Source organism: Podarcis erhardii, assembly GCF_964252035.2.
Source record: "Podarcis erhardii genome assembly, chromosome: 1".
In the NCBI taxonomy this organism is placed as follows: Eukaryota; Metazoa; Chordata; class Lepidosauria; order Squamata; family Lacertidae; genus Podarcis; species Podarcis erhardii.
Window position 1 is genome coordinate 109,110,081 of NC_138497.1, and position 5,986 is coordinate 109,116,066.

General features: G+C 42.1%; 1 long non-coding RNA gene across 1 annotated transcript; it reads right to left on the reverse strand.

Moving 5' to 3' along the window:
- Positions 1-1,628: 1,628 nt before the first annotated feature.
- LOC309348715 lies at positions 1,629-4,222 on the reverse strand. The gene is made up of 2 exons (XR_014159520.1): positions 3,662-4,222; positions 1,629-2,468 (listed from the first exon to the last, which is right to left on the reverse strand). It is a non-coding gene; the product is annotated as an uncharacterized lncRNA (long non-coding RNA).
- Positions 4,223-5,986: the final 1,764 nt, after the last annotated feature.

Here is a 5,986-nt window from a genome sequence, read left to right on the forward strand (position 1 = left end):
ATGCATGTTTACTCTGAAGTGTTCAGTAGCATCTGCTCTCAAAGACGCATATCCAGGACGGCAGCCTCAAGATAAAAACCAATAATATTTTGAATAGATGGGATAAAAGTGAGTTTAAAATAAATTTATACCAGAGGCCAGCGTGGTGTGGCACTCTGGGGTGCCTTGAATGATGGTCAGGGGTTGTGCAGACAACACTGGCCTATGTCCCTCTTTCTTTCTTTCTTTCTTTCTTTCTTTCTTTCTTTCTTTCTTTCTTTCTTTGCTTCCTTCCTTCCTTCCCTCCCTCCCTCCCTCCTCTGATGCCCTTTCACATCTCTGCCTCCCAAAAGCTCGGCTTTTTGTTGCAACTGCCTTGGCTACAAGCTTCTCAAGCGAATGGTGGTTCTGGGGCTGCCTGGAGGCCTCCCAAGGAGAGGGGAGAGGAGGCTAAGGGAACATTTCACAAGGGAAGGTGTTCAAAAAGGGGTGAGAGGCTGCTGGCTCTGCAAGCAAGGGGTGACATAACTGGGCCTCTGAGGCTCGGAGTGCATTTCCCCACAGTGGAGCCGCAGAAAGAATGTAGTTGGTCAAGTGATCAGTGGGCTGAAAAAGGTTGAAAATTTCTGATTTATACATTTATCATGCATGGAGGGCACTTGCAATGCATGAGCCTTGCTGCCTGCCTTTCCCCTCAGTGAACATAAGAGGAAAACAAGATGCCATCCCCTGCTAGCATTATTATCTATGCACACAAGCAAAGGCACTTCTGCGAAAATACAGTTTAAATGTAGGTGGTTGTTCAATGGTGAGCTATTGTATCAAACTGGTTTCTTAAATACTACTCCTGCCATCGTAGGACAAGAGGTCCCCCCCACAATGCTTTGCTCTCCATTATCACCTAGCAGTTTGAAAGCATGCCAGTGCAAGCAGATAAATAGGTACCACTGTGGCGGGAAGGTAAACAGTGTTTCCATGCACTCTGGTTTCTGTCACGGTGTTCCGTTGCACCAGAAACGGTGCATGACCTAGAAAGCTGTCTGTGGACAAACGCCGGCTCCCTCGGTCTGAAAGCGAGATGAGCACCACACCCCCATAGTTGCCTTTGACTGGACTTAACCGTCCAGGGGTCCTCTACCTTTACCTTTTATCGCACATTCTGCTGTTTTCCATTTGTCACATCATAAATTTAAAGCACATAGTTCCCCCCCAAAAATTGTAGTTTACCTCCACGGACTATGATTCCCAGCACACTTAACAAACTACAGTTCCCTAGATTCATTGGAGGAAGCCGTTGCCTCAAATGTATGGGGTGAGGATGTGACCTTGAACAGTTTCTACTGCTGCCTGGGCTTCTCATTCTTGCTAGAAGTGTAATAAGCTCTAGACAGAGCACCAAAGCAATCTGCACAGTACTGCAAGAGAGGGCTCACAGCTTGCCAGATCTATGAAATAAGGCTACATCCCAAGTTTCAGATTCGAGAGATGGTGTGTTCACAGATATTTGAAATGCAGAGAAGCTGATCAAAGAATGTAGATCACAGGGACAAAGTGCAGGGTTTTTAAAATGTGCTCACCTCTCTGCTGAATTGTGGCTTGACGATTAGACAGATTAGCTTAATGCAGATGAAACCATTAAAGACTGAGGATGTTGCATCTACAAAATCATTTTGTTTTGTAGTCATTTATTCATGTACGAGTGTGAAGGGGGGGAGGGAAACAACTACGGTTGCATCCTGATTTGCACCCACTCACTTTCCGCTAAGCCGCATCCAAATAAATTGTTCTGTGAGAGTGTAACAAGAAAACATTTGTGAATTTGAAATTGCACAGCATATTGAGGGATTCTATTCTCTAAACTAGAGTCGCAGGGAACGAAAACTCCAATTTGGCTCTGTTTCTTGAAACGCTCATTTCAGTACATGGAACCACTGTGAAAAGTCTATAGCGTTTGGCTCCCCTGTTCAGAATTAAGCCAGCCAATTTCTTCTCTGTTTATGCATTTTCCTAGAATGTACATACACAAGATGTATTGAATGCTTTTGCTTCCTACATGAAATTAGAATGATATACAATTTCTCTCTGTACTACCAAATCATCATATAGCCCCTGACTGGCTGCTGAAAAATAGAGGAAGAGGTGCTGTGAGTTCTAATGACAGCATCCTATTCACCCATTAGACAGTGAGAGCAAGTGCTGAGTCTACTGGCATGCATCCTACACAATAGTCATCCCCTTTGTCCTTTGGTCATCTACCCCATGTGGAACCAGAGCCTGATGCTAGTGAATGACACTTTGGATTTTCAGCAGAAGCACAGATCATGAGAAGGGGCAGCGGAATTTGGAGTAGGAAGCCCCCCTCTCCAAAGCAACAGCAATAGTAGCAGATTTCAGGAAGGAGGATCAGCGTCTTATCAAAAATAAGTAAGGGGTTAACTCTATCATCTTCTCAGCATGCTCGTCCAGTGGCAGATAATGGTTTCAGCAGCCTAATAATAATAATAATAATAATAATAATAATAATAATATTTCATTTGTATACCGCCCTATACCCGCAGGTCTCAAAGTGCTTCACAACATAAAATCCCAATATAAAAACACAAAATAATTTGTGGCCATTCCAGTGCGTCATCATTTGGATACACACACACACACACACACACACACACAAATATCACAGATCACCTGCAAACTGTTAGATATTTTTTTCTATAATCTCCTGCATAAGCCTAGTAGCATAGAAAAGTTTTCAGCAAACATTTAAATATTACTATTAAAGAAGACTGCTGCAAAGTGGAAAAGTGTTCCACAATACTGGGCCGATAATTAATTAATTTATCAAATTATTATTATTATTAATTTTTATTCTTTTAAGCCCTCCAGGCAGTTTACAAGAACTATTTAAATGACCAATAAAACAGTCAGTTAAACACATTTAAAATATAATTAAAGTTAACAATAGACTAAAAAAAGATTAAAACAGGTCAACATCTGCATGTCTGGATAGGCTTTCCTCAACAAAAATGTTTTAAGCAAGCACTTGAAAAGTATGGCGAAGATGCCTGCCTGATGGCAGCAGACCAGGAGTTCTAACGTGTAGGTGATGCCACATTAAAAGGCCAATGCAGAACGTGTACTATGTGGCACAAGTAACAGTGTCACATCTGCAGATTGACACGATCGAGTGGGAACATACAGAGTAAGGAAACAAGCAAACAAACGTCTTTCTTTCTTTCTTTCTTTCTTTCTTTCTTTCTTTCTTTCTTTCTTTCTATCTATCTATCTTTTCTATCTTGATTTCTATTATAACAGTCCCTATAGGGTTGAGAACTCAAACTGACCCAGAGCTCAAACTGAATTTTCTTCTTATGTTTGAGTTGAGGTCATAACTGGTTTTGGAGCTATGGTATCTTTAATTGTGGGAGAAGCTTGTCCATGTTTGCTGGTGTACTCACCTGAACAGATTGCCAGTAAACAAACCCATCTATTCGCTTAGTGCAAACCCAAAGTCTGCACAATCATTCACTTAAATCTAGGCACTCCATATATCGCTTACACTCTAACGTCCACCCAGTCATTCATTTATTTTGGAATGAAGTTAAAATCGAACCAAATCAGGCTCATTTCATTTCCATTTTCACTCATTCTGAAACAAAAGCAGAGTAGAACAAATGTGACATACCTTATTTGTATCATTCAAGGTTGGGTCGGTCTGGGAAGCTTACCTGTCTCATCTGTGGCCATTTCCAGTGGCCACCCTTTTTTAAAAAAACCCAAAATACCATTCTAGAGCAATCTGGGAGAAGGATTGGCAGTCACCAGGAACAGCTACAGAAGCTAGTCTTGCTGCTGCCACTGAGAGAAAAAAACTGTTAAAGGAAAGAAAAGTAATTTGAGTAATAAAAAAGGCAAGAAATGAATAATGAAACGAATGCTAATTGAGTGAATAACTAGCAAAACAAATGAGGATCCTAATTACAAAATGAACAGAATACTAAAAAATAATACTAATAAAATGGGTAATGTCACCAGCATCTGACGCCTGAGACAGTTATCCCACTCTGCCTAACGGTAGAAGTGGCCCTGGCTGTTGCTACTGTAATAGTTTTCTAGCATCTTTGTCTAGCTCACTTGATTCCTTGCAGTGAGCTTTCATTGCATGGTGACAGGCAGTGGTTTTGTTTGTTTTTTTGCTAGAAAAATAGATGCCGATCAGAAGGTCGGCGGTTCGATTCCCCGCGACGGGGTGAACTCCCGTTGCTCGGTCCCTGCTCCTGCCAACCTAGCAGTTCGAAAGCATGTCAAAGTGCAAGTAGATAAATAGGTACCGCTCTGGCGGGAAGGTAAATGGCATTTCTGTGTGCTGCTCTGGTTCGCCAGAAGCAGCTTAGTCATGCTGGCCACATGACCCGGAAGCAGATTCATGCCTGACTTCACCACCAAGATGAAGAGAGGAAATAAACATTCTTAATTAATTCTACATAAGATCAGGGTATGATCTTATGTGTGAGGGATAAGAAGCCCCTGCACATTTTGTCTGTTTTGCTGCTCTGGCATATGGAACGTGTTAGCCAAGCTTGTTGTGTGCCCACCATGTAAATCTCATGACCTCATGCGAATAACATTCACATTTACTTGAACATCTGATTACATGAATGATCAGCATGTGCTGGAGTCTCTCACGCCACCAAATAAATAAATTTAGTGTAGTCACATTGTATCTGTGACTCTGAAAAGCCCTATAGCTTCTCAGCTCTGGTTTTGCAACTAGGAATATTGTTAGCAGTGACAGACAGTGGCTTTCCAGGGTTTCAGGCAGGGAGTGCCCCCCCCCCCCCCCGCTGCTGTATCTGGAAACCCGAAGAGTTGAACCTGTAAAAGCACGTGCTCTGTCACTGAGTTACAACCCTTTTGAAATGGGGATGCTCTTTTTAGTTCTGTAGTGTCGCCTGCATGCACTTTTGGAAAGCCCTCCTTTTATTTTTAAATCTTAGTAAGTGGTAATAGACGGAAGGCTTCTAAAATATGGATCAGGGGAGAGCTAGCGGGAGAATCATTGTTGTTAGGGGAGTGGAATGGAAAGTTGGGGAGAACAGCTGGTAGAGTCTCTGTTGGAAAATGACAGTGAGTGGCAATTGTGCCTGCAACAGGGACAGGAAGGGATAAGGGAGAGTGAGATCAGGGAGAACAGTTAGAGCCTTTGAAAGAGCCTAGCTGTTCTGAAACTTAAGAAAGTTACTTTAGATAAGGAAGCCGCCACTAAAGAGTTCTGAATATTAAGACTACTTGTCCTGAATGTTACATTCCTTAAAGTAATAACTTTTTATACTTTCAACCATTTGTGTTCTGGTCTGGGAGGAATCTGGGGTGATTATGGGCTCATTCACATGGGAGTTGAATGTGGATTTGAACCTGCATGTGCCTTGATTTTTTGGATAAGGTAAAGGTAAAGTACCCCTGGACGGTTAAGTCTAGTCAAACTGGACTATGGGGTGTTTCAGGTTGAGGGAGCTTTCCACAGACAGCTTTCTGGGTTATGTGGCCAGCATGACTAAACTGCTTCAGGCGCAGAGAATCAGTGAATATGTACATGTATATGTATAGATAGGGACAAATCAGCAGTCAGCAAGGAACAAAACTAACCTGTAATGAAGAGATGCAGAAGGATTGCATATGAATCATGGCATTATTTGCCACATCCTGGTGTGTGTGTGTGTGATTGGGGCATGGTGATTCCACAGTAAATAGCTCATCTGGAAGCCTAACGGTTCCATCCCAGATCCAGTATAGGCAATACTGTAATTTGGACAGAAAAAGCATGGAGGTGGCTGTTTCTCAGGAGCATGTTTCATAATAGAAGGTACAAGTGGGAGCCTAATGCCATTTATGGACACATTTCATTCTAATTAGTTTATTCTAAATAATGCCATCATTACTTTATTACACCCTTTTCACCAACAGTACATGCACACGTTTTGAGGCATGCATCTGAACAGAGCCATGTCCA